Below are 27869 nucleotides of genomic sequence, written 5' to 3'. Positions count from 1 at the left end.
AGCAGGATTCCTCCTCCTCCCTCCTGTGCCTCAGTGCAACTAAATCTAAGCACCTAGACAACCAGCCTGTCTGCTGCACCCCAATCCCCTATGCAGGGGTGGCAGGTTGGTAGAAATTTTGGTGGTGCCCAGAACACCCAGAGCCCGCCCCCCCCAAACTCCACCCCCCACCTACCTACAGCTCTGCGAGGGAGTTTGGGTTGCGGGAGAAGGTCTGAGCTACAAGCCCTGGGTTGGGGCAGGGGATTGGGGTGTAGAACAGTTGGGAGGTTGGGCTCTGGGATGGAGTCTGGGGTGCAGGTTCTGGGATGGTGTTTGGGTGCTGGGTGCAGGCTCCAGGTGAGGTGCTGAGGAGGTCAGGGAGGGGCGCTGAGGATGGGGTGCTGGGGAGGGGGCGGGGTGCAGAGGAGGAGGAAGTCGGGCGCGTGGAGGGGGATGGGGTGGAAAGGAGGGGAGCATGGGGGGAGGAAGAGGAGATCAGGGGAGGCAGCACACACGGCCGCAGGGGGGAGTTGGGGGAGAGGGAGGGATGCAGGAGAGGGTTGGGGGAAAGAGGGGCTGTGGATGTCAGGGGGCCTGTATCACAGACTTTAAGATCAGAATCTCACCCACCCTGAGCCATTGAAGTTTAAAGATCCTAGCTAAGGGGTGAACCTGGGGGGGGACCCAGGGGCGGGACAGGCAGGAGGGCAGAAGGGGATGTTGGGGCTTTATGGAACAGGGGAGGGGCTGAGGGGGGCCAACAGGGGAGGGGGCAGGGCCAGGCTGCTCCTTGCGCGTGGCAGCGCGAGGGTGACACGTGCCTCCCACCTGTTCTGTTCCCCCCCCAGGAGCTCTGACCTTCTCCTCATGGCGTCCTGAGCGCGGCACTCACTTCCTGTCCCCCAACTTCTGCACCAGGCCCTGCGCACTGGAAGCCTCCCCCTGCCCGAACAGACAGTGCCCTGGCTGCTGGGAGAAGCGGTCTCAGGACCAGCCCGGTGTGCCGCTGGCGCTGCGGTGGCTGATGGGAGCGGCAGGCGGGGCACATACATCTCCCAGCAGCCACCGCAGCTCCTGTTTCCCTTCCCCCGCCGGCTGCAGCCCCACAGTGCTGGGGGCTCTGCGAGGCCCTGCCCCCATTCACTCCATCCTCCTCCCCCGGTACCTCATTCTCTCCTCCCACCCCCCTTGCTGTCACTGGGGCAGGGGATTGGGGTTGGATAGGGGCTCTGGAGTGGGGCCAGAAATGGCTTTAGGGTGCGGGAGGGGGCTCAGGGCAGGGGGTGGATGTAGGATGGGTGCAAGCTTCGAGGGGGGTGGTTCCCCCTCCCCTGCCTGTCACAGAGGGTTGGGGTGCAGGGGGGAGCAGGTTCCAAATACACAACCCCACACACACTTATACATATTGGTCAGACACTGCCCAGTTACACACTGCTCCCCTCGCCCTTCCCCCAGGCCCTGGGGCCCAGGTGGGGGGCAGGCACTGGCTCTCTGTTGGGCCTGGATGTGTCTCCAGCAGCCAGGCCTGCCCCTCCCCTGGCTGGGTGGCTTCCCCTTGCGGTGCCCAGGGAACCTGGGCAGGGACTGACTGGGACAGGGAGTTGTGGTTACGGGGTATCCAGGGCACCAGTAAGGGAGTAGATTTACTGCAGCACCAGGGCTGTGCGGTTAGAGAGAGTGGGGAGTCAGGAATCCTGGGTTCCATTCTCATCCATGGGGAAACACCGGGTTGAGGATCACAGGGGCAGGTGCACCAGGCACTGGGGCTGTGGAGTTCTCAGTATCTCAGGACCCTGCCCTGTGTCCACTCCCTGCTCTATCCAGCATCTCTGGGGTCTTCAGTGGGAGGAGCTGCCCCACCCCAAATCCTCCACCCCAACCCCAACCCCCCCGCACCCAAACTGCCTGGCCAGGCTCCACATAATGACACCCGAAGGGGAAGGAGACTCAGGGATTCTCAGCTCTGCCAGCAGCTGGATCCATCTCTGAGAGGAGCCCCAGGAGTTGGGTGAGCTGAGAACAGACCCCAGCCAGGGGGGAAATGCAGAGGGAGGGTCACTGTGGATTGAACCCGGGGCTGGGAGCAGAATCGGGCCTGGGCCCCCCTGCACTCAGGGGGTGACTCCAGACTGACCCCAAGGCAGCTGAGATCATGATCTGGGTAAGAGAGTGAAAGGCAGATTGGAGGACAGCTGGAGCTCGGACTCCTGGGTTCTGTCCCAGGTTCTGGCAGAGGAGTGGGGCCTATTGGTTTGAGCAGCGCGGGGGGGGCTGGGAGTCAGGACAATGGACACATTACAGACAAAGCCGTGACGTTGACAGTTCAGTTCGTGGCCAGCTGCTCTGCTAGCCGTGGTTTTCAATGGGGTCCAGGCGCCCTGGGGTTCATTCCCTGTTTCTTAGGATGCGGATTTCCCAGGGCCCTCTCTGGTGCAGGCCAAACCCTGGGGTGTGTCCATGGGATTTGGGCACCCCCGAGGGAGATGGAGACCCCAACTTTAACTTTTCGCTGCTCAGTTTCCCTGGCACAACGGGACCCTGATCTCGGTCGGGATAATGAGGCTTTCGGGGCAGAATGGGCTGGCAGGGGGAGGCGTTTGGGCTCAGGAGGATCCATGGAGGCAGCTCCGCACCTCGCACTGTCTCCACCCATCTCCCCCCCTCCCCACTGCAGGTCGATCCAGTGAGAGACACAGCCCTGGCCCCGAGGGGACCCTGCCCCTGGCTCTTCCTGACCCCTGTCCTGCTGGCCGCCGGCCTGGCCCATTTCAGACCACGTGACACCTACGAGCGGTTCCTGAGAGAACATGTTGATTTCCCCAAGACCAGCGCCACCAATGGCCATTGCTACGGCAACCTCCTGCTGCGGTGCCAGAACCTGACTGGCCCTTTCTGCAAACCCCCCCCCGCCCCCCCCCCACACACACACACACCCTCATCCAGCCCCACACACCGAGGCAGAGCCCAGCAGGATCCGTGTGACCTGAGGCCAGGGAAGGCCTGTGAGCTTCGACACAGCCCTGTAGAGTCCAGGGGCTGGCCATGATCTGGGAGCAGGGGGTCCTCTACTCCCCCCTTTGGCTCCTGGGCAGCCCCCTGTTGCTGGGGGCTCTTCTCCTGCCCCATCCCCTGGGCAGCGCCCGCCAAGAATCTCCACAGGGACATTCAGCGTCTCCCCTTATCCCACAGGCCAGCAGCTTGGGGCCTGGGGGGGGATTTCCCACCAGGGGCCCCCAGTTCCCATCCACATGAGTGAAAATCCAGGTGCCCAGCCCCCCAGCTGGCACTGAGACCCTCAGCCTGAGCCTGGTGCCCACCATTCAGTACAGCCGCCCCCTCCCCCCCCATCCATGGGGTATCGGGGAAAGGTTGTGGGGAGATTGTCACGGGGGGAGGTGCCTGGAACCTGTCACTGAGGTTTGTTTTCTTGCTGCTTCCTGCAATAAAACACTTTCCTGCCAATGCACAATGAGTCGCTGTGTTTGGGGGCTGGGGGCATTTTCGGGCTCTCAATGGGGCCTATTTGCCTTGCTGAGCCTGACGCTGAGCGGGGGTGTCAAGTCGCATGGAAAAGCTCCAGGAAGGAACAAAACCCGCAGGGGGTGGGTGGGGTGTCCTGTTTAGGGGACGGACAATGGGGTCGGGGGTGTCACAAGGGGACTGAGACACACCCTGGTCCTTCCCCGAGGAGACAAACCTCAGCTTGGCCTCTCTTTGGAAGGAGGCTCCCAGCCAGCCTGGCTGGACATCGCTGCAAAGGCTGCGGGTGGGAAACTTCCTTAGCCAGGAACGTGTCCTCGTCACTGGCTCTCGGCTCTCCCAGGCGGGCTCTGGGGTTAGTTCCCAGGGTGCCCTTGGCTTCCAGCACTTTTCCTTGGGACGTCCCAAATCGCTGTGAAATAAACTGCCCCTGGATTTCAGTGTAACCCACCCCGGTGCGGTGCGTCTGGGGGGCGTGAACGGAGAGGGACCGGGGGAGCTGGGGGTCCCGTCCCTCTGCCAGCAGCAGGTCTGTGAATGCAGCGTGTGCTGTGGAGCCGGGGCCGGGCACCGCAGGGGGACACTCGGGGGTTGGCGTGTGCCTGTTGCTCCAGAAGAACGACCAGACCGGGTCAGACCCACGGGCCAGTGGCCTGTCTCTGACAGCAGCCGGTGCCAGANCACTCTGGGCGGCCCTGACTGTATTGCAAGGATCAGAAAGCACAGGGGCTAGTGAGCTCTGGACTGTGTGTGTGTGAAATACCAGCCTCACCCAGCAGGGGGTGATGTGGGGAGCAGGGCAGGACTCTGGCTGTGGGGAGTCTCTGGGACACCTGGGATTGGCAACTATTGGAAGACAGGATACTGGGCTAGATGGACCTTTGGTCTGACCCAGTCTGGCTGTTCTTATGTGGGGCAGGACACCTGGCTGTGTGTGGGGGGGGGAGGGGGTTCCCAGCTTTTCCAGTGCTTGCCTGGCTCAGCAGGGGTCACTGTGGGAGTGGGGGGGGGAGCATTGGCTGTGGAGGGAGCTCCCAGCCATTCCAACTCCAGCAGGGGGCGCTGTGGGAAGTGCGTCGCGGGCACTGGCTGTGGGGTTTCTGTAAGGAAAATATTACAAGGAAATTTCCGTTACCTGTTTTCGTGTCCAGCATTGGAAACCAGAAGCAGCAGCTGAGGAAGGAAATCATGGCCCTGGCTCCAATGTCACTGCGAGCTGCTCACCTGCTAGAAAATATTCATGTGCCCCGTTGGTTGCCGGCAGAGAGACGTGCATGGGTGACCATACACAGCTGCACACACAGGTTTTGAGTGGGAGGGGCGGTGGGGTCATTGGAGAAAGTCGCTCTAAGCAGCCCCCTCACAGCACGTCGGCCTCCAACGCACCCACACAACATCTAACAACCCAGGAGCTGTGGGAAAAGGCACCGGGGGTGGGTGCATTTTCCAGGCTGCCGGGCAAATAGAACGTGGGCAGGAGAGAGACACATAGTGAACGTTAGCGCTGCCTCCTGCTGGAGAGAATGATCAGACCTGCCCCGCGCGGTGTCTCCCCTCGGAGCTGGAGGGGTGAGTCCCAGCGTGAGGAGACATCCCAGCCCGTAGGTACGAGCTCAGGGCGGCCCTGCCCACTGCTCGCCCCGGCAATGACACGCTACTAGCATCAGCACCATCCGAGCCAACCTGGGTTTGTCACCTTGAGATGAAAATCAAACCTCTAACTGTGCGTGCGAGAGAGTTTGATTGAGAGACATCCAGACACTACTGCCCCCTACTGCATTGTATGCACTATTGCACCAGGTGTGTTCACCTGTGTGCCTCCAAAGTATTCGTGCCAATTAACGCCAGCCCAGTGCTGACAGCCAGTGACCTGCTTTTCAGCTGGAATCCCCCCAGCTGGGATCTGGCCCATAGGCGTTGACTTTTATTTTTCCTGGTGGGTTTTTCCGCCCCGGTTCCACCCTGAGGCCCTGCCCCCTACTCTGCTCTTTCCTCTAAGGCACCGCCCTCGCTCCACCTCTTCCTGACCCCACTCCACCCCCAGGTCCCTCTGGCTGCCCTTCATTCGCTTCTCTCAGGTCCCTCCCCCAAGTCCCTCCCCCACTGCTGGCTCCTCTCTGTCCCACTCAGCACCTCCCACCAGCCACCAGACAGCTGATCGGGGGCCAGCCCTCGTGAGCACCCCTTATTTTTTTTCCGTGGGTGCTTGAGCCCTGGAGCCCACGGAATTGGTGCCTCTGATCTGTCCCCATTGACTCCAGTGGGGCTACGGCTGATTGACCCCAGCTGGGATCTGACCAGAGCACCGAAGTTTTGCCACAAATTTGCATTTGCAGAGATACAATTCAGGCTGCTGGGGCTCATTGTCCGAGGTGGAACAGCAGCGATTTGTCCATGAGAGCAGGGTGTATATTAAACATTCATTATCGTTATTATTATGTATCAGGTGTATTACGGTCATGCCTAGGAGCCCCAGTCAGGGATCAGGCCCGCACTGTGCTAGGCACTGTACATTATCTATTAGGTGTATTACGGTAGTGCTCAGGAGCCCCAGTCATGGACCAGGCCCGCACTGTGCTAGGCGCTGTACATTATCTATTAGGTGTATTACGGTCGTGCTCAGGCGCCCCAGTCATGGACCAGGCCCGCACTGTGCAGAACGACTGTCCTGACTCTGAAGCGCTGACAACCTACATCTCAGACAAGAGCCAGCAGCCGGTCCCAGACAGGCACATGGGGCAGGACAAGCCGACAAGCCACTATCAGGCAGCGGCTCAGCACACCGGCAGCCCAGCTGCAGTCAGGGGTTTTTGCAGGGATCAGGGCAAAGCGGGCGGGCGGGGGAGGTCTGAGGAAGGCTCTACAGGAAGAGGAGGAGGTGGAGCGATGGGGGGGGCAGGGTCTGCACCAAGGTGGGACTATCACACACTTCACTTGCCAGAGTTTATGCTCCTTTCTAGTTTCCGCAATAGGATTTAAATTCCACCTTTTACAGGATGCCTTTTTGCCTCTAACTCCCTCTTTTACTTTGTTGTTAGCCACAGTGGCATTAGTTTGGTCCTCTTCTCATGTTTTTATTTGGGGTACACATTTAAATTGAGCCTCCATTATGATGTCTGTAAAAAGTTTATTTGCAGTTTGCCTTTTACTTCCTAACTAACTTCCTCATTTCTGTGGCGTTCCACTTTGTGAAATGAAATGCTACCATGGTGGGCTGCTGTGGTTTGTGTCCTCCCCTCCCACCCACCCGAATGTTCCATTTGATTATGTTATTGTCGTTATTACCGAGGAGTTCAGCTCTATGCACCTCTTGGACCAGATCCTGTGCTCCACTTAGGACTAAATCAAGAATTGCCTCCCCCCTTGTGGGATCCAGAACAAGAAGCTTCATTTAAGGTGTCAAGAAACGTCATCTCTTCACCCCATTTGAGGTGACATGTACCCAGTCACTATGGGGCTAGTTGAAATCCCCCATTAGAACTGATTTTTTTATTTTTCTAGCCTCTCTAATCTCCCTGAGCATTTCACAGTCACAATCACCATCCTGGTCTGGTGGTCAGTAGTATATCCCTACTGCTATATATTCTCATTCAGACATGGCGTTTCTAGCCATAGAGATTCTATGGTGCAGTTTGGTTCGTTTAAGATTTTTACTTTCTTTCACTCTACGCTTTCTTTCCCATCTAGTGCCACTCCCCCACCAGCACCATCTCTTCTGTCCTTCCAATAGATTTTGTACCCTGGTATTACTGTCCCATTGATTATCCTCATTCCACCAAGTTTCTGTGGTGCCTATTCCATCAATATCCTCATTTAATACGAGACACTCAAATTCACCCGGCTTATTATTTAGACTTCTAGGATTTGTGTACAAGCACTTAAACATTGTCCCTTTTTAGCTGTCTGCCATGACATGATGGAATTGAATGGGACTCTTTTTCATGTGACTGTTTCTCTACAGACAAAACAGGCTGCACCCCACGGCCCAGGGGCTCAACTCACCCATCTTGTTCTAGGCTGGCTCTCTGCAGACTCTGATCAGACCCTTCCCAACAGAGCCACCAGCCTGCCAGCAGGGCCAGGAACACCCCTCAAATTTAAAGTGATAGCTCCCAGTTTTAACAGAGTTTTCAATCCACCACACTCTGCAGGGGTAGGGCTCGCAGGAGCCTGGGGAGGGCAACGCTGCGGGAAGACCCTTGTAGAATGCCTGAGTGACAGTCCCTGGAGCGGGGATGGTAGGGTGACCAGATGTCCTGATTTTATAGGGACAGTCCCGATTTTGGGGGCTTTTTCTTATATGGGCACCTATTACCCCCGCCCCCTGTCCCGATTTTTTACATTTGCTATCTGGTCACGCTAGGGGATGGAGAACTGCTGCCTTTTCATCTGTCTTACTTTGGGGGTTGTGAATTGCCTTATTTCAAGGGATCAACCAAAGCCTGGAATTGTATTAGTAAATTATGCCCAGAAGAGGCTTGAATTGAATGAGACAACACTCCTCTTCTGGGCAGAGTGGACCATCGGTCTGACCCACTGCAGAGAGGGTGGGCAACTCAGTCAGCCCTGGGAACAGCAGGGGAAACTGAGGCAGGACTCGCCTGTTGTGCCATGGTTGGCCATGTGGGGGTGAGCTGTGTGACAGAGGGTAAGAAGTTTATCACTGGTTCATTCATTCAACAAGGGAAGTGACATTTCCTGGCTAGAGGGGACCTGCCTGCAGCCAGGAGCATGTTCTGATGGGGACTAGAAGAGGAAGATGCTATGATAAAAAGAAATTGTTTGTTTAGGGAAACGCACCCCAATGTGGATGTAGCATCACACACACACACACACACACACAGAGGCTTGCTTGTGTTTTACTTTTCACTAGGCTTGGCAGGATTCAGTTTTTATAATTTAGACGAGTCATAGTGGGGTATTTTTAAGCAGTTTTTTTAGATTTGTATCCATGGAGATGCTCACAGGTGTGTGAAATTGAGGGGCGGGGGCCCGACAAGAATCATGTCATGACAGCAGATGCTGATTCCGAGTTAAAGCGATGGAAACAAACGCCCCCTTGCGCTAGCGCCGCTAACACCCGCGCTGTGTTTTATACACTGTACAGTGGGACTCCAGCAGCAACTTCTCAAGCAGCGTTTTCCTCACTTGGCCCCTCTGTAAACGCTGATTGTTATCAATGGAATTGGAAATATTTTGTCCCCAGGTGACACGGGGATGGTGAAATTGGACATTCACTGATGAAAATCCAAACCTGCTTCTCAGAGGAGCTTGAACGCCCCCGACCCACAGACCACCCCCCGCCCGCTTAAAGACACAGCTCAGCCCCTAGCACCTGGCACCCGGCACTGCGGCAGCGACAAGTCCTACTTTGCTAAAAAAGGCCATCTGATGTAGCTAATTCAAGCAGAGAGCAGTCTCACATACCTAGGGTGTGAGAAACTGCTATCTGTAGGAATTAGCTTCATCCGATTGCAGTGTTACAGGTAGCACATCCCTACAGTTTGCAATTTCTTACACATATATGTGTGTGAAAATGGTATCTGTAGGACTGCTCTATCTTGCTTTTAGTAAGGCTTTTGATACTGTCTCCCATGACCTTCTCATAAACAAACTATGGAAATGCAACCTAGATGGAGCTAAAATAAGATGGGTGCAAAACTAGTTGGAAAACAGTTCCGACAATAGTTATCAGTGCTTCACAGGCTGAAAGGGCTGAGTCAGGCTGAAAGGGCAGAACGAGTGGGGTTCTCCAGGGATCAGTTCTGGATAAGTTTCTATTCCAAATCTTAATCAATGATGGAGATAATGGCATACAGAGTACACTTACCAAGTTTGTGAATGATAAGCTGCACGCACACAAACTGGGAAATGACTGCCTAGGAAGGAGTACTGCGGGAAGGGATCTGGACCACAAGCTGAATGCGAGTACTCTGGAAAGGGATCTATGCAAAAAACCAGAACGTCACTCTGGGATATCCGCTCTACTCTGCCTGATTAGGCCTCAACTGGAGTATTGTGTCCAGTTCTGGGCGCCGCATTGCAGGAAAGGTGGACAAATTGGAGAGAATCCAGAGAAGAGACAAAAAAAATGTAAGGTCTAGAAAACATGACCTGTGAGGGAAGTAGCATCTTTTACAACAGCTGTTTCGTCCAATCTATACGTATCAATAACGGCTCCAGAGAGACATTTCTACACGGAGCGATTTCACACACACTATAGTGCAAGAAGCTGCTCCCTGTCGGCACTGGCTACACCGGGGAGCAGGTTACAACAGTAGCAGTTTCTTAGTTACACTCCATTGCGTGTTGGTAACTGCTGCCAGTCGCACATCCCTATACGGAGCAGTTTAATACCCTGCAGCGGCCCCAACAGCGGCTCCCTGGGGGGGCCGGATGAGACCAGTTCGGGACCCACGGGCTGTAGCCCCCCCGCCTCGTGCCAGGCTGCCACGTGACTCCCAGGTTTCCCTCTCCTGGCCCCGCCTCGCGCACCCCAATCCGGGCTCCCGGCTCCCCCAGGGCTCTGGCTTCAAACCCGCCCCGATCCCTTTGCTCTGCCCTGCCCCCCCAGCTCCCACATGCCCCGCCCCCTGTAACCACCTCTTGCCTCCCCAGTGCCCCAGCCCTGGAACGCTTATACCAGTGCTTCTATATCGTGATGCCAACTTTTCCCAGCCTAGTGCTACAAATTTCCCAAATCTGGTGAAAAATTCCCAGATAAAGTTTTTATTTCAAAATCTCAAAGGAACATAATATGTGTGTTTTTAATAACTATATCATATATATTATATCAAAATTATTCTTATTCGTTCGAGATATTTCACATTTATTATAATTTGTATACGTATAGACATGTTTTTCAATTTTAAACTTATGTTACTTATACAGTCAATAAAATATTTAACACATGAGGAATAGGATTGAAATGATAGAAAATGTATTTTACACAAATTTCACTATTTTAAAAACAAAAGTATTAATAAGTACAGCATGTGTCCTGCAGTGCACTGTACATCAAAGTTACTTTGAAAAAATAAAAAGTAAACATATGATTATAAACTAAGATAAAAAAGCAAACAAAGAACAAAGAACACTCTTATATAATTTGCCTTATTATTATAATCTCTGAGTTTTATCCATTTTCTGACTCATGGTCTGAGTCGTCACTAGGAACATCATTACCATCATTAATATTTTTACTAGTTTTATCACTGTCATTTTTTACTGTACATATTTTACAATGTAAATACAAGTGCTTAATAGTAATTACAAAATTAGAACATTTCTCGTGCTTTGCTTTCAAATCTGACCTTATAACTACACTAGAATGGGGTGTTTTGGTGGTCATACAATTTCTTTTTTTGGTTTTCATGTCAGTTACCATGGAAAAAATTCTTTCACATGCTGCATTTGAATGCTGTAATGTGAAAACCTTTTTAGCCAGTTCAGATATATTTGCAAACATGAATTGACCTGAATAATCTACATTCATTAACTTTCCATTTTTCTACAAGTTCCTCAGTCTCAGTTTGCACCAAAACATTGCTGATTCTAGCAGTACATTTATCTTTCTTTAATGGTACAGCCTCAGCAATTTTGGAATCAGGGAAACATTTTTTAACTACTTCAGTCGAGTGTTCTACAGATTGAATACTGACATTGTGTTCAGCAAAGTAACAGGCCATTCTAATCTCTGCATTTGTAACTTGCTTTTCACATTTTTGTGCTTTTTTAATTTCACAATCTTCTTTATTAAACATATCATCAATTTTCTTCGTATTAGATACTGTCTCAACCCTTTGTTTATGTTTTTTACCATTAGCGTGTTTATCTAACTCACTAGTACCTGCCTGGATTTTTACATCATAGATTCATAGATTCATAGATTCTAGGACTGGAAGGGACCTCGAGAGGTCATCGAGTCCAGTCCCCTGCCTGCATGGCAGGACCAAATACTGTCTAGACCATCCCTGATAGACATTTATCTAACCTACTCTTAAATATCTCCAGAGATGGAGATTTCACAACCTCCCTAGGCAATTTAAACCACCCTGACAGTTAGGAACTTTTTCCTAATGTCCACCCTAGACCTCCCTTGCTGCAGTTTAAACCCATTGCTTCTGGTTCTATCCTTAGAGACTAAGGTGAACAAGTTTTCTCCCTCCTCCTTATGACACCCTTTTAAATACCTGAAAACTGCTATCATGTCCCCTCTCAGTCTTCTCTTTTCCAAACTAAACAAACCCAATTCGTTCAGCCTTCCTGCATAGGTCATGTTCTCAAGACCTTTAATCATTCTTGTTGCTCTTCTCTGGACCCTTTCCAATTTCTCCACATCTTTTTTAAAATGCGGTGCCCAGAACTGGACACAATACTCCAGCTGAGGCCTAACCAGAGCAGAGTAGAGCGGAAGAATGACTTCTCGTGTCTTGCTCACAACACACCTGTTAATACATCCCAGAATCATGTTTGCTTTTTTTGCAACAGCATCACACTGTTGACTCATATTTAGCTTGTGGTCCACTATAACCCCTAGATCCCTTTCTGCCGTACTCCTTCCTAGACAGTCTCTTCCCATTCTGTATGTGTGAAACTGATTTTTCCTTCCTAGGTGGAGCACTTTGCATTTGTCTTTGTTAAACTTCATCCTGTTTACCTCAGCCCATTTCTCCAATTTGTCCAGATCATTTTGAATTGTGACCCTGTCCTCCAAAGCAGTTGCAATCCCTCCCAGTTTGGTATCATCCGCAAACTTAATAAGCGTACTTTCTATGCCAATATCTAAGTCGTTGATGAAGATATTGAACAGCGCCGGTCCCAAAACAGACCCCTGCGGTACCCCACTCGTTATGCCTTTCCAGCAGGATTGGGAACCATTAATAACAATCCTCTGAGTACGGTTATCCAGCCAGTTATGCACCCACCTTATAGTAGCCCCATCTAAATTGTATTTGCCTAGTTTATCAATAAGAATATCATGCGAGACTGTATCAAATGCCTTACTAAAGTCTAGGTATACCACATCCACAGCTTCACCCTTATCCACAAGGCTCGTTATCCTATCAAAGAAAGCTATCAGATTGGTTTGACATGATTTGTTCTTCACGAATCCATGCTGGCTGTTCCCTATCACCTTACCACCTTCCAAGTGTTTGCAGATGATTTCCTTAATTACTTGCTCCATTATCTTCCCTGGCACAGAAGTTAAACTAACTGGTCTGTAGTTTCCTGGGTTGTTTTTATTTCCCTTTTTATAGATGGGCACTATATTTGCCCTTTTCCAGTCTTCTGGAATCTCTCCCGTCTCCCATGATTTTCCAAAGATAATAGCTAGAGGTTCAGATACCTCCTCTATTAGCTCCTTGAGTATTCTAGGATGCATTTCATCAGGCCCTGGTGACTTGCAGGCATCTAACTTTTCTAAGTGATTTTTAACTTGTTCTTTTTATATTTTATCTGCTAAACCTACCCCCTTCCCATTAGCATTCACTATGTTAGGCATTCCTTCAGACTTCTCGGTGAAGACCGAAACAAAGAAGTCATTTAGCATCTCTGCCATTTCCAAGTTTCCTGTTACTGTTTCTCCTTCTTCACTAAGCAGTGAACATTTGCAATAAGCTAAAAACCAATTGTTTTCTACTTTCTGCAGCCAGTCTTTGTATTTACCTTCTTGAAGCCATGAGTCTTGAAAGGCTTTTTTGAAAGTAGATGGCTTCTCTTTTGGTGGAAGTTCACCCCAAGTCTTCAATATTCTGTCGGGGGTACTATCCCGTTGTTTTCGTTTCGACGTGGACGGATCTTTGTCTACTCCTGCAGTTCTCTTCCTCTTCTCACCAGCCTTACCGGTCTCTTTATTCATTTTTTATGTTAGATAAAAAAGGGAAAGAGATCTCTGAAATAATGGAATGCGATAATTAGTATAATGTATATTTCAGTGTATATTTAAATCAAAGAAGGGAACATATTATATATTATTACCTAACACAGTAGGTGAAGATATTTAATATTTGCCTGGAGGAAGGTGTTGTTGCAAATTTATAAACAGCCGAACGCTCTGGTCCACATTCTCTGTGCAACTGCAAGCACGAAATACAAAATTTTAGAGATTTAATGACAGATAAAGAAGCTAATTATAATCAGTAAGTATTGCAATATATTTAATTATTGGGAGGAACCTTACCTAGAAGATAAATTTGATAACCATCTCCTCATTACCCGCCAGCCAGCTGTTGCTGAGGTTGGTTTGTTGTGAGTGCATCTGTGCACTTGTCACTTCGCGTGTGCCGTCATGATATAGTACGTTGAAGCACCACCAATCGGAGAGCAGCACAGCCCGATTATGAAAATCACGTGACAAATATTCACCAATCGAAGAACGCATTTTGAGGGAAATTTAAAAGAAGCGCAAATATTTTACTTTTTATGAAAACTTTCCAGGATTTTTGAGATTTGGAAAGTCTTTTACTTTTTATGAAATTTTCTCAGGATTATTTAGGTTTTGAATAAAAATTCCCAATTTCCCAAGTTGAAATATTTTACTCAAAGATTCCCAGATTTTGGGAAATTTCCCAGGCTATAGAAGCACTGTCTCTAGCCTGGGAAGGGGGCGGGGCCTCTGAGGGGAGGAGGCGGGGCTGACACTTCACTGAGGAGCTGCACGGGGTGGGGCCACAGAGAGTGGCAGGGACTCATGGCGACAGGGGGGCGCACCTGCCACAATCTTGTCTACTCCACCTCAGCCTCCCCCCCCCCCGCCCCTGGGAAGAGGCTGGTGCTGTCCCTGCCTGCCACCGCTTTTCACTTCTCTCTGGGAAACACTTTTTGTGTATTACCCCGATTGGCCACAGGGTGTCACTGCTGCTTCAGGGTGGATGCACTGTGTGCCTTACCCCAACTGATCACAGGGTGTCACTGCTGCTCCAGGGCGGATGCGCTCTGTGCCTTACCCCGACAGGCCACCGGGTGTCACTGCTGCTCCAGGGCGGATGCGCTCTGTGCCTTACCCCGACTGGCCACCGGGTGTCACTGCTGCTCCAGGGCGGATGCGTTCTGTGCCTTACCCCGACTGGCCACCGGGTGTCACTGCTGCTCCAAGGCGGATGCGCTAGGTGCCCAGAATACCCCCCCATACCCCGTTTCTTCCAGTACTGCATCCCTACGGCACTACCCTGGCCCCCAGTAGGAAAAATTCCAGTAATAAATAATTGGTTGAAACTTAATTCTGTGTAATTGTTAATTGGTGGGAGTGGCCCTGTGGCTGCCAGGACTCATGACTACAGCTAACAGTACATGCGTATCCTTGAAGTGTTTTCAGCGTCAGGGCAAGAACATAAGAATGGCCAGATTGAGTCAGACCAAAGGTCCATCCAGCCCAGTGTCCTGTCTGCCAACAGTGGCCAATGCCAGGTGCCCCAGAGGGAGTGAACCTAACAGGCAATGATCAAATGATCTCTCTCCTGCCGTCCAGCTCCATCCTCTGACAAACAGAGACTAGGAACACCATTCCTTACCATTAATGGACTTAACCTCCATGAATTTATCTAGTTCTCTTTTAAACCCTGTTATAGTCCTAGCCTTCACAGCCTCCTCAGGCAAGGAGTTCCACAGGTTGAATGTGCGCTGTGTGAAGAAGAACTTCCTTTTATTTGTTTTAAACAGGCTGACCATTATTTTCATTTGGTGGCCCCTAGTTCTTATATTATGGGAACAAGTAAATAACTTTTCCTTATTCACGTTCTCCACAACACTCATGATTTTATGCACCTCTATCATATCCCTCCTTAGTCTCTTCTTTTCCAAGCTGAAAAGTCCTAACCTCTTTAATGTCTCCTCATATGGGACCCGTTCCAAACCCCTAATAGTTTTAGTTGCCCTTCTCTGAACCTTTTCTAATGCCAGTATATCTTTTTTGAGATGAAGAGACCACATCTGTACGCAGTATTCAAGATGTGGGCATCCCATGGATTTATATAAGGGCAATAAGATATTCTCCGTCTTATTCTCTACCCTTTTTGAATGATTCCTAACATCCTGTTTGCTTTTTTGCCTGCCGCTGCACGCTGTGTGGACGTCTTCAGAGAACTATCCACGATGACTCCAAGACTCCAAGAGTGATGGCAACAATGAGGAGGGAGGCGTCATCGAGCCGGCGTGTCTCGTCCGTTTCTCCCTTGTCACTTGGGCGGCGGCGGGAAGGGAGCGAAATGTGCCCGGCTGAAGGTTTTGCCCTTGGCCTTGAGAATTAAGCCGGAGCCCCCAGCATGGCTAGGTCGGGGTTGTTCTGGGCTCTGTGTGGGGAGGGCTGAGCTGGGAGAAGGGGCAGACTAGGGGAGTTTGTCTCTGATAGATAAGGGCTTTGTCAGCAGGAAGCTGTAGGTCACATGCTGGGGGTGACAGTGGGGTTTGAGCTGGGGCAGCAGCAGCAGCAGGGGAGCAATGTGGGGAGAGTGGGGGGGGTTCACTTGGTAAAAATGAAACTGCCAAACCTCTCCCTCTGCTGGAGCAAAAGCCTCATTTAGCTCCTCAACTCCCCTCCATGAAAATCTCCACCCCTCCCCCGCGCCGAGAGACCTTCCCTCACACCCATGGAGACTTGTAATTGTTCTAACTCTTCCTTGGCCTTGTCCAAACAGTTTCCCCAGATAAATTATCCAGGACATTTCAAATGAGAAAAACAAAACAAACCAAATGAAAACCAGAGAAACCCCCACCCCACACAGTTTGGGTCTGAATTTTTCTACTGAAATTTGGAGACAATAAAACTCATCCCTCTGTTGGCCAGAAACCAAAGCTAGACCTCCCCCGCTGTGTCTGTGACTTCTGCTACCGAACCACCAATGCGCTAACTCCTCTTGGGAGACATTTTGCTGCACAATACTGCTGCTATTCCAGTTATTGACTCCAGGAAACATTTTCCTTAGTCTGGTTCCGTGTGTCACTGGTTTCTCTAGCAAAGGTCAGTCCCTGGCCGTGTGGTCCAGACATCCTCATTCACATCAAGCTTCCAGTTCAAAATCATTTCCCATTCCCGCTCTGTGGGAGGGGAGACTTTTCAAAGCGCTCTCTGTGTGACTGCAAAGAGAACAAACCCCAAATCCCCCCTGTGCTTTGGGAGCCAGGTTTGCTGTGTGAATTCTGGATTTCAGATGATTTCAAGCCTGGGCATTGTGATTATTTACCAGTTTCTCTGGCATTGGGGCATTATTGTGCTCACAGCTGTGATGGCCGAGTGGTTAAGGCGTTGGAGTCGAAATCCAATAGGGTTCCCCTGCGCAGGTTCAAATCCTGCTCACAGCGAGGCCAGTGTTTTAGCCAGTCTCTAACCTGGGCAATTCCTCTGTACAAACCCCTGAGACACTCTCAGTTCTGCCAGTGATCAGCTGTTCAGTGGTTTGCAGGAGGCACTGGCAGAGGTGGGGGAGGGAGAGGAATGGGGCAGGAAGGGGCAGGGCCTGAAGAGACAGGACAGGGGTGGGAGCTTGGGGGAAGGGGTGAGAGCGGGCAGGGCCTGGAGTGGAAAGGTGGGGATCTGTCCTGGGCCCTGCACCCCTCTAGGGACGGCCCTGAGGGGAAGCTCTGACTATTACAGTGACAAGAAAACGGACCAGCATTGCGGGGGAGACTGCAGGAGATCAGGACTCACCAGGTCTCTTCTCCCCACCAAGGTGAGCCAGACACTGCTCTCTCCTGGCTCTCATTCTAGCAGCTGGGTAAGGAGTGATTTCCCCACAGGAAGTGAATTGAGTGCCCCTGTGGTGCTGGGGGGGCTGGCGCTGCTGCTGGCTGTGGGGGCTGGCAGGGGGGTTGATGTCTGCACAGACTCTCAGCTGCCAAGCCGGAGGGGGCACTTGGAACCTTACCAGACTGGCTCAGTGAAGACGGGAGGTGGACAGAGCAATACAGACGCTCTCCAGGGGCAGCATCCGCCCAGGCAGCCAGGCAATGAGCATTTCCCACAGCCTGGAGCAGACGGGGAGGCGGCAGCTGCTGTTCCAGGTCCTCGGGGACAGGCCCTGTCAGCCAACGGACACTTCTTACTCACCACAGCTAAGGGCGTCGGGTTCCTCTGGTGGGGGTGTGGAGCAGCCGTTCCTTTTCCTGTTTGCACTCCTCTGCGGTGTGAAAATCGGGGAGGGGAGGCAGAAGCCCCACTTCCCTCCCTAAATGACGCCCAGTGGGGGAAGCCAGGACAACAGGGGGGGCGGCAAGTGGTGGTCAGACTCTGGCCACCAGGGTCTAGTTTAGATCAGGGTCCAGCTCAACTTCTTCCCCGCGCCACTGGCCCCCAGTTCCCTTCCACCACCAGGTAACCCGGGAGCTAAGGCAGGAACGGGGTGAGGAAGCAAGTCAAGCTGAGCAAGGCAGGCAAAAGCGAGTCTTGTCTTCCTGTGCCGCTCCCAATGACGTCCGTTTTGTGTGCCACGGCTGCCAAAACATCCCGGACAGAGAAGCAGCAGGCCAAAAAGGCCCCATGCAGCTGCTGAAGTAGCTCAGTTGGGAGAGCGTTAGACTGAAGATCTAAAGGTCCCTGGTTCAATCCCAGGCTTTAGCAGCCCTTTCTTCCCTCTCTGTGCAGGAGTGGCTGGTTCTCTGGGAGCGCAGCCACACCTTTAGCTGAGGCAAGTCCCTGATTTTGAGCTCCCCAGCAGGACAACAGAGCATCGGCTATTGCTCATAGTTGGCCCACCTGACCTTTAACAATGAGCGACCGGAGCTGTCTTTCCCACAGGATTTATTGCTCAAGCCAATAGGGTGGGAAGAGAGTGAGGGAGCGTGGCCCTCGGAGAGGTGCCAGAGGACGCGGGGACTGGGGACGAAAGCTCCTCTGCACAGCTGAGCGAGGGCAGTACTGGGTAAGGGACATCTGTGAAAGTGTCCAGGTGGAACATGTCAGGGATTCGGGGGCCCAGGAGGAGGCGCTTGATGTTCAGTGCCTTGGAGAGGCTGGACTTGGACATGGTGGGCGTTCTGGAAATGCACATTACTGACCTTGGGGCAGATGATGGGCAGAGGGCGATTGGAGGAAGGACCCGTCTTTTTGGACCTCCAGGTCAGGGAAGAACGATGGGGTTGGACTTTTGTTCTTCACATTCGTGGTGCGAGTACAGAGGTGGTGGAGCTTCGACCAGGGAGGACATTAATGGTGGACTTTGTGCTCCGTGGCACTGGTTACCACTATATTAGTGTTTATGGTCCCCAGTTAAGGTGTGAAAGGAAAGATCAATGGAAGGAACTGGCTCCCTTCCTCTGGAGCGCACGCTGTTTGGTATTGGGGGGGGAATTTAATTGTGTCAGCCGGCCTGAGGACCACTGGTCCCGTTTTCCAACCGTCAGAGGAAACGTTTTTACAATGAGCACTACCTGGCGCAGGTCTGTAGCGAGGCTGGCTTAGAGGACGTGTTTCTCCGTAGTGGAACCAGTGTTGGGCGGGCGGTAGCCTCCTATTCCTCTGACCCGAGCTCACACCAGCTGCAGATGGGGAACACCTTTCAGTGGGGATGGGCCAGGAGTCGCATTGACCGGATTTACGTGAAGGAGAGCACGTCGACAGGGTGGTGCAGGGTGGTGCCAATGGACACTTCGGATCACGCAGCTCTCACCGTGTGCTCAATGTGGGCAATTCCCTGACCCACGGCAGAGGATATTGGAAGCTGAACATCCGCAGCTTGCAAGATAAAGGGGCGGGGCAGCGAGGCATGGTGCTTTTGGCAGAACGGGAAAGTATCAGAGGGTTCTATGGCAACCAGGAGTTGGTGGGAGTCGGGAGGGAGGAGTTGGCGGCTTTGTTCCAGCGGTCGGGCAAACACCACAACATTAAAGAAACCAACGGTGCCAAGTCCTGCAGCGTCGCCTGTGGGATTTCCACAAGAGCATCCAGACAGGGGAGCCAGTCAGCGTGTGACTGTACGACTGGATCAAGCGACAGCTGGCTGAGTTCCGGGAGATGAGGCTACAGCTGGCCGATTTGAGCAGGACCATCGAGTGAAGAGAGGAGCCGCCTCTCCTGACATTTTTGCACCCTGCAGGGAACAGAGACAAAGCAGGGGGATGCGGGGACTCAGGGCAGGACCCGCGGATCCGGTAGATCAGGACTATAGTCGCTGGAGGAGGAGAGAGAGTCCTGTGAGAGGAAGCTGCTGGTGGGAAGCAAGAAGTGCAGAGTGCAAGTCAGCCAGCTGAGAGTCACAGGGGTCCAAAAAAGGAAACAGCAGCAGGTCCCGTGGTGTAACGTGCAGCACTCAGGACTTTGAATCTGGAATCTGAGTTCAAATCTCAGTGGGACCTCCTAGGGCTATGTTGGTTTGCTGCAAAGCCCTGGAGCTCAATGTGCTTGGTTTCCTTGTATCTGGATGTCCCAGAGTGAGGTTTTTCCCCTTCTTCTGGGTGACTGACCCACTGGAGATAGGTCTTTGGTCCAGCTAGTTCAACGGGATGGCCACTATAGGTTGGGGTTCTAGAACTTTACAGTCTGGCTAGAGATTCCTGCGGGTTGACCTGAGGGTTGTGTTTCTCGCTGCTTCACCTGATACCCACAAGTTTGGTCCTTGTACCTGCAGCTGCCACCCTCTTCCTCTTGCCCACACGGCATTTGAAGAAAGCAGTGCCAGGGCCAGGCTTCATAGTCAGGTCTAGGCAGGAGGGGGAAGAGTCCCAGGCTGGAGCCCAGCACACCTTTCCTCCTCTGGGCACCTAGAGCAGAGGCGGCTGGTGCTGACAGCTGCAAGGGAAGGCTTAAAAGCCACAGAGCACTGAGGGAGGTGTGACGATGCGGTTCTGGACCCAACTGAGAGTGCCAGTTCAGAACAAATCGCTTAAAACAGGGCAGTTACAGCCCTAGGCTGGGGGTTTTCCACCTCTAGGACAAACCAAACCAGCCAGCCAAAGAGGACTTTGGTCTCACCCCACTGGCTAACCACAAGTCACACAAGCAATTCCCTTAGACACTCCAGTTTCCCAGTATCACCATCAGTGCCACTCGTTATGGGGACAAATGGTTATGAAAACCAATACCCCATTAAAAGAAAAAAGGTTCTCTTGATCTCAAAGGACCAAGCCCCAGACCCAGGTCAATATACAAATCAGATCTTACCCACAAATCACGCTGTTGCCAGTCCTTTAGAATCTAAAATCTAAAGGTTTATTCATAAAAGGGAAAAGATATCGCTGAGAGCTAGAACTGGTTAAATGGAATCAATTACACACAGTAATGGCAAAGTTCTTGGTTCAGGCTTGTAGCAGTGATAGAATAAACTGCAGGTTCAAAATCAAGTCTCTGGAATGCACCCCCACCTGGGATGGGTCCTCAGTGCTTTGTGTAGAGCTTCTGTTTGTAGCAAAGTTCCTCCAGAGGTATGAAGCAGGATTGAAGACAAGATGGAGATTAGGCATCAGCCTTTTATAGTCTTTTCCAGGTGTAAGGACACCTCTTTGTTCTTACTGTGGAAAATTACAGCAAAATGGAGTCTGGAGTCACAGGGGCCAGTCCCTGCATACTTTGCTGAGTTGCAAGGCGTATTTGCCTTCTCCCAATGGGTCAATTGTATAGCTGATGGTCCTTAATGGGCCATCAAGCAGGCTAGGCAGAACTAACACCAACTTGTCTGGGATGTTTCCCAGAAGCATAGCATAAGTTTGAAATACAGACAGTATAGAGCCAATATTCATAACTTCAACTACAAAATTGATACACACATATAGACAGCATAACTATAATAAGCAAACCATAACCTTGTCTTAGACACCTCATTTGACCCCCTTTATACAAGATTTGGTGCCACTACAGGACTTTGGTTGCAACCATGTCCTATATGGTCCCAGATTATGTCAATAAAGACACAGGAGGGGAAGAGGAGGGGAGGACCATGCTTATGTGTGGCCAGTAGGCAGCCACAAAGACACCTGGCCAGCCTGCTCCCTGGAATGCCAACTCCCCACTGAAGGCCACCCACAGACCAGCATTCATTCTGCAGCCAGCATCACAAGGTGCTAGGAAACCAGGGCCAGCCCCCCAGTGTGGCTTCTTACCGTTCCCACTCACGGGGCTCCTTTTGGCGGTGGGGCACATTATGCTGGGCAGTGGCCTTTTCCCTCAGGCTCTTAAATCCAGACACCAAAAGCTCATTGGCTGTGCCCCTCCCTTCACTGCACCTCACTCCCAGCTGCTGTCCTGGGTCAATGAAAACCCAGAGTTCCAGCTGCAGAGTTCACCTCTCACCTCCTGGGGGGAAAGCCCCTTTCTCCCTCCGCTGTCCGGCCACATTGCCGGTCACTTGCCGTTCCACCCTGTCACTGCGCTGCTGGCCACCCTCTCTCCTCTGGGATGTCTTGCGGTCCCACCAGGAGCGGTGCAGGCTCCCTAAAAGTAGGAGCCACCAGAGCCCGAACGGTGGCCCCATCCCTTCCACTCGAAGCCACGCCCCTGCATCACCCCTTCTCCCCAAGGCCCCGCTCCTACGCTGCCTCTTCCTCCCAAGACCCTGCCTCCCGCTCACTGCTCTCCGCCCCCTCCCCACCCTCACTCGCCCTTACGGTCATTACAAAGTGGTAAGGCAGAGCCCTCCTGGGGTGTTGTTCCCCCAGTTCAAGCACCCTCGGATCCCTGCACTTCACACAGCTCTCACTGATTTCAGCTGTTAGTGAGGGAGCCTCACTGCTAGCACAGACTGGGCAGTTTCTTGCATGAGAGACACTGTCCCAAAGCAGGACTAATGCTTAGAGCTGGTTATCAGTGATTTCAGATCTGTTGGCAGCAAGACTCTACATTGAGTCTTAATCAGCTCTGTTATTACACAGCGAAGAACAAAAGGGTGAAATGGTGCCTGGAAGCCTTAAGAAGAATCCACCCCACCAAGTACCAACACTTGTCGCTACCTGCTCTCAACTCCACTGAGAATGTTTTGGGGTCACTCCTTGCCTTTATCAACCTAGGGGCCTGGGACAACAGGCATTAACAGGTGCTCCAATAGCACAATTGGTTAGCGCACAGTACTTATAGGGCAGTGCTGAGAGGAGTTATGCTGAGGTTATGAGTTTAAGCTTCACCTGGAGCACTGGTTTTCATTAACCAAGTAATGTCACCCACTCGTTTGGCCCTGTGGAATGTAGAATTCCAGCCCAGGGGACACTGAGGAGGGGAGGAGTCAAGAATGCCCCTTTCAATTATTGCCTCCTCTCCAGAGTGCAGGTGAGAATCTACAATCCTTTCTCCCCCACCAGCCCCTGTGCCAGGATCCTAGAGACCTGCCCATCCTTTGACCCCTGAGCCTGGGGCAGGAGAGGAGCAAGGCAGCCATTGTTAGCGGGCTTTCCCTTGCCCCGCCCACTTCCCTGGTTCTTGTCACGCAGACAGCAAGCAGCAAAAGACCAGAAGTCCAAAGCACAGACAATGTGATGTTTACTGGGGTAAGTTTCCAAGCAAGCAGATTCCAAAACCCTTCATACAAGTCGGGCTTATCTCTATACGCCGATAGAGTCTGTTCCACATTGTTCCCTTCCCACTTCTGACACCGCAGAGCGTTTACCCCATGTCCCTACAGCAGTGGCGTAGCCAGGTTCTAAGAGCAGGAGGAGCAAACATTAAAAAGGCGCCCCCCCTTGGCTCCTCCTCTGGCCACGCCCCCTTGGCTCCTCCCCCGGCCGCTCCACACCCGCCTCTTGGCTGGCTCCTCCGGCCGTGCCGTCCCCCCGCCCCCCACCCTCCATGGCTCCTCCGGCCGTGCCGCCCCTGTGGCCCCCCCGTGGCTCCTCCGGCCGCGCTGTGGGCTGCCATGTGCGGCGCACCCCTCTCGCTCCGCCGGCCGCGCTGCGGGCTGCCATGTGCGAGGCGGCGGGGGATTCTGGCAGCCGAAAGCCCCTGCAGGGAACCACTGCAGCGGGCAGAGCAGCGCCAGGGCCAGCCACAAGCTTCCCACCTCCTCCCGCGCCCCACCATGGTCACCGGCACACAGTTCCCAGCTGCATCGCTGCCCTGCGCTGGGGGCTCTCCTTCGCCTCCCGGGGCACCGCCGCTAGGCTCTCCTCGGGCGCTGCAGCTGGGAGCCGGGCACCATGGCCAGGCTCCCCACCCACCGGCTCGACTCCAGGACGCTGAGACGGCCCCAGGGACTGAGAGGCTTCTCCCTCCCGCCAGCAACGGTGGAGGCACCAGATACCACCCCAGGGCCCTGCTGCCTGAGCTGGGGAGGGGCCCGAGCACTAGGGCGCAGCGCCCCCACCTCACCAAGGCTCAGGGCGCACAGCACGCAAACAGCTTCCTGCACTGAAAGCGCCTCTGAGCCCCACTCGCTCCTCCGGCTGTGCTGCCCCCCCTTGCCTGCAGGAGCCCAGTGCCTGCCCGGCAGGCCAAGCTTCAGAGCGAAGTGTGGGCCCCGCCCCCGGCACCATGGTAACCCCTAGGCGCCTCTTTTGGAAAATGTGCACCCCGCTAGCTACGCTACTGTCCTACAGAGAATTCTTTCCTGGGTGCTGGCTGGTGAGTCTTGCCCACATGCTCAGGGTTCAGTTGATCGCCATATTTGGGGTCAGGAAGGAATTTTCCTCCAGGGCAGATTGGCAGAGGCCCTGGAGGTTTTTCACCTTCCTCTGCAGCGTGGGACACGGGTCACTTGCTGGAGGATTCTCTGCACCTTGAAGTCTTTAAACAACGAGTTGAGGACTTCAATAGCTCAGACATAGGTTAGGGGTTTGATACAGGAGTGGGTGGGTGAGATTCTGTGGCCTGCGTTGTGCAGGAGGTCAGACTAGATGATCATAATGGTCCCTTCTGACCTTAAGTCCATGAGTCTATGAGCTCTGACACCGCAGAGTGTTTACCCCACATCCCCCTTCCCAGCTCTGACACCGCAGAGCCTTGCCTGTGTCCCTGTTCCCCATTCCCCGTTCCCATCCCCCCTTAGCAAACATGATTCCAATTTCCCCTTCCACTTCCTGTTTGACCCCAGTTTATACAGTAATATTCTCAGCTATACCTTAACCAATCATTTTCCTGAAATTTAATTAGCCAATTCTAACATATTGTAACATAATTCTCTAACCAATTATATCCCACTCCCCTAATTAACTTACACTTAGCAAAATTAATTCTACAGCAGAGAGAAACAATTAGAGAACCAGACAGACTGACAATAGAAAAGTGGGGGCCATAAAGATAAAACACAGAAATGAGGGTTTCACAACCACAGCCATTGAGACCGGATGCTCTCTTAAGGTCTGTTTCTGTATCTGGCAGTGATGGGCGCTATCGGGACAGGATCGTCTTCCTAACAGCCCAATAGCACCTTATTTCAGTGTGACTGGTTTGGGATGTGAGGATGTGACCATTTCCTTCCTAGCTTATGGCTGCCCCTGCTGCTTAGCCAAAGGCCTTAGCCTAAGAACAAGGCCTCAGACTCTCCTAGTGAGACAAGGCCCAGACACAGGCAGACTGTGATTTTGGTTCTTTGTTTTATACCCTGTCACTAGCTAAGTGATAAAAATACACCTAAGATCTTCAAGTCTAGGCCTGTACAGGCAGCCTGAATATCTCTATTCTAACAACCCTCAGTCCTGGGGCAGGATGATCCATGTAGCTCACTGAGTGTGTTGTGGGCTGAGCTTCCCCCCGGCTGGAGCTTTTCAGGGATGAGATTTTGATGAATTGCAACAAGAAGAAAATCTCTCTTGTTCCTGTTTGTCACCTTTTGCCCTTCTTGTGCCCCCCTCAGCCTCTGTTCTCCCTGATAGGGGAGATGCAGAGCCAAGCCCCAGTCTTCCTGAGTCATAGAGTCTGTATCCACCTCGGAAATATTGCCACTGGAGAGTATGGCTCCCACTCCTTCCGTAGAGGGACTGCAACAGCGGCTGCCCAGTTGGGTCTAGGGGCGTCAGAGATCCAGGCTATAGGGTGCAGGTGATATAGGGCCTATAAGTCCCCTGCCTGAGGGGAGGCCAATGCATGAGCTGGGCCATAAGCACCACAGGTTTTAACCCTGTCTGCTTCCTTCCCCATGGCTCTCATTTAGATTGTATTGAAGCACACCTGTGGCTGTGTTGCCAGCACAGGTGTGCTCGAGGACAGCAACAGTGGGTTCGTTGCCCGGTGTGCTTCGCGTCAATGAACACACCAGGTGGAGAAGCAAGCAAAGTTTATTTGAGATCTCAAAGCGGTGCAAGGAGACTGGCACGTCTCAAATCAAGCACGTTAACAGAAACAGCTTTTTTTTTTTTATACATTTTGCAGTCAAGCCTCATCCCCCCCCCACTACCCCTCCCCTTCTACCCCCCCCATTCCCCTCTCTCTCTACCCCTCCCATCCCTGGTAACAATTACTAGGCAAATAGCAATTACATCTAAGCAGTTAGATTAGGTTGGCAGCTATAAATTCAACTCGTTAGTAAGTCTCCTTGAATTACTATCTTGTCCCCTTCCTTTGATTTACTATCTTTCCTTCAGCCAGTGGTATGCAGGCCTCATTATTACCCTTGGTACTGGTAAGGGGGGTTACCACTGATAGCGGGCTGCTTACACATTCCACTTGCACCTGGCTTTTGAGGTCGATTAGAGTTTAAACATGGAAGGAGTTTGGTTCAGGCCTAGTGCAGGAAGGCTTCATTGACACTTGTGATTTTTCCACCCTCCTGAGTCACCGAGGGTGATGGTACTGCCCGGTGACGTCAACAGCTGGGATATGGATTTGTGGGCACAGCATTGTGCAGGGGGCTTCCAAGACAGCCTGTAATTCAGCCAGGGGTTTGCAGCTGGGCCTTGGGCTGGAGGCGATTTTCTCTCCACACAGCAGATGGGGAATGCGCTGGGACCAGCTCCTGGCTCTTTTTTTGTGAGCTGGTTCCCCGTGAGGACACCCCAGACATCACTGCTATCTACCTAGGGGAGAACCGCCTGGGAATGTGCTCCAGGCCCAGCTGATTTGGAAGTTGAACAGGATAGTGGACAACACAGCAATGTGGGGCTACGTCCCTGAGAAAACAAAGGTGGGGGGGTAAGAGCAGGGACGAGAACTAGAGATGCGGGAGGAGAAAGGGTCTCGAGGGAGGGAGCAGCTGGAGAGAACCAAGGAGTGCAGTGGACAAGTCGCCGTATGAATACTAGTGGTCACAGGTGTTCTGCAGAAAAGCCAGAGCCAGCAGGTCCTGTGGTCTAATGATCAGCCCTCCCGACTCTGAATCTCGCAATCCCTGGTAAGATCTTCCGGAGCTGTGTCGTATTGCTACAAAGCCATGGAGACCCTGCTGCTCAGCATCCCACTTGTACAAAAGTCTCTCTTTTCCCTCCTGGCTGGCTACTCATGCCCGCTCAAGGGAGATCTTTGTTCCAGATGACCCCATGCTATTGAACTTGAGAGTCCAGCTAGAGATGCCTTCCATCCTTTGGGTTGACTTATAGCTGCATTCCTGGCTGCCTCAGCTGATGACCACAGGCTCTTCGGCACCCCGGCCCCTAACGCAGGGCAGGTGGAGGGTTTGGAGCTTCCCATAGTGGCTTGGGCTCCCTAGGTGGCTTTCACCATGACCTGGCTTCAGCTTCTGTCCTGGCTGGGGGCAGGGCCTCCAGGGGAAGAGAAGACGTGGGGCCTTGGAGAAGGGCAGGGCCTCGTGGCTCCCCCACTTCTACCAAGGTTCTGGTGCTTTTACTCAGGAGCAGAGGCTGCATCATTGTTTAAATCTAAACCAACACCAGATGAGGAGGGAGACATTCCCCAGGGATCTCAGTCCTAACCTGCCTCCTGTCCTGCTGCCAATGCAGCTCAGGCCAAGCCTGCAGCCCCCAGCTGTTGCTGCTGCAGGGTGTGAAGCCCTTTCACTCATGTTACCGAGTGTCCCTAGCTCTGCGACCTTTCTCTCGCCTCGTGCTGAGGGACCTTCCACTCCATTCCCAGCCCACGTCCAGGGAATGATCCAGGGGGTCTCCTCCCAGAAGAGGATCATTCAGGACTGGATCCCTCTTTGCCTTTTCTCTGTGTCTAGCACAGTTTGAGGTGCCCATGGGTGGGGTGTTTGATGACAATGACCCGATGTGGAGCTGCCATTCAGCTTCCCTCATTTGGTCTCAGCTTTCACTGAATCCAACATTTCTTCAATCCATCATCGCCATCCTCCCAAGCACATGTCAATTGCCTCCACCTCCCTTAACCAGGCCGTGTCCCTGCAGTGTGTGCTGTCTTCATAGGTCCTCTCTCCATCTTTCTCACCCTCTCATGTCTTTTCGGTCTCATTAACTCTCCTGTGTCTCTGCTCTCTAAGCACAGACTGACTCTGCATTTCTGGCTGTTCAGAGGAGGGGAGCAGCATGCCTATGTGTGGTCAGCAGACAGGCAACAAGACACCCGGTCAGCCTGCTCCCTGCCATGCCAAACACCCACTGAAGACCATCTGCAGGCCAGCATGCGGGGCGGCTGCTGATGCTCTGTG

At 52.5% G+C, this 27869-nt stretch overlaps 2 protein-coding genes and 2 non-coding genes across 6 annotated transcripts in view; 3 read left to right on the top strand and 1 right to left on the bottom strand.

Annotated features, from left to right (window-relative positions):
* The window catches only part of LOC117869997 (zinc finger protein 883-like), a 929932-nt gene that overhangs the window by 164268 nt on the left and 737795 nt on the right, over positions 1-27869 (top strand). The window lies entirely within an intron of this gene.
* The window catches only part of LOC117870029 (zinc finger protein 501-like), a 561112-nt gene that overhangs the window by 104209 nt on the left and 429034 nt on the right, over positions 1-27869 (bottom strand). The gene's annotated exons all lie outside the window — the stretch shown is intronic.
* Positions 16680-16761, top strand: TRNAS-CGA. Its single transcript has one exon. It is a non-coding gene; the product is annotated as a tRNA-Ser (tRNA).
* TRNAF-GAA lies at positions 17944-18016 on the top strand. Its single transcript has one exon. It is a non-coding gene; the product is annotated as a tRNA-Phe (tRNA).

The sequence above is a fragment of the Trachemys scripta genome, chromosome 25, assembly GCF_013100865.1.
Source record: "Trachemys scripta elegans isolate TJP31775 chromosome 25, CAS_Tse_1.0, whole genome shotgun sequence".
NCBI lineage: Eukaryota > Metazoa > Chordata > Testudines > Emydidae > Trachemys > Trachemys scripta.
Note: the sequence above shows the minus strand (reverse complement) of the source record. Positions and strands in the feature narration are given on the sequence as shown.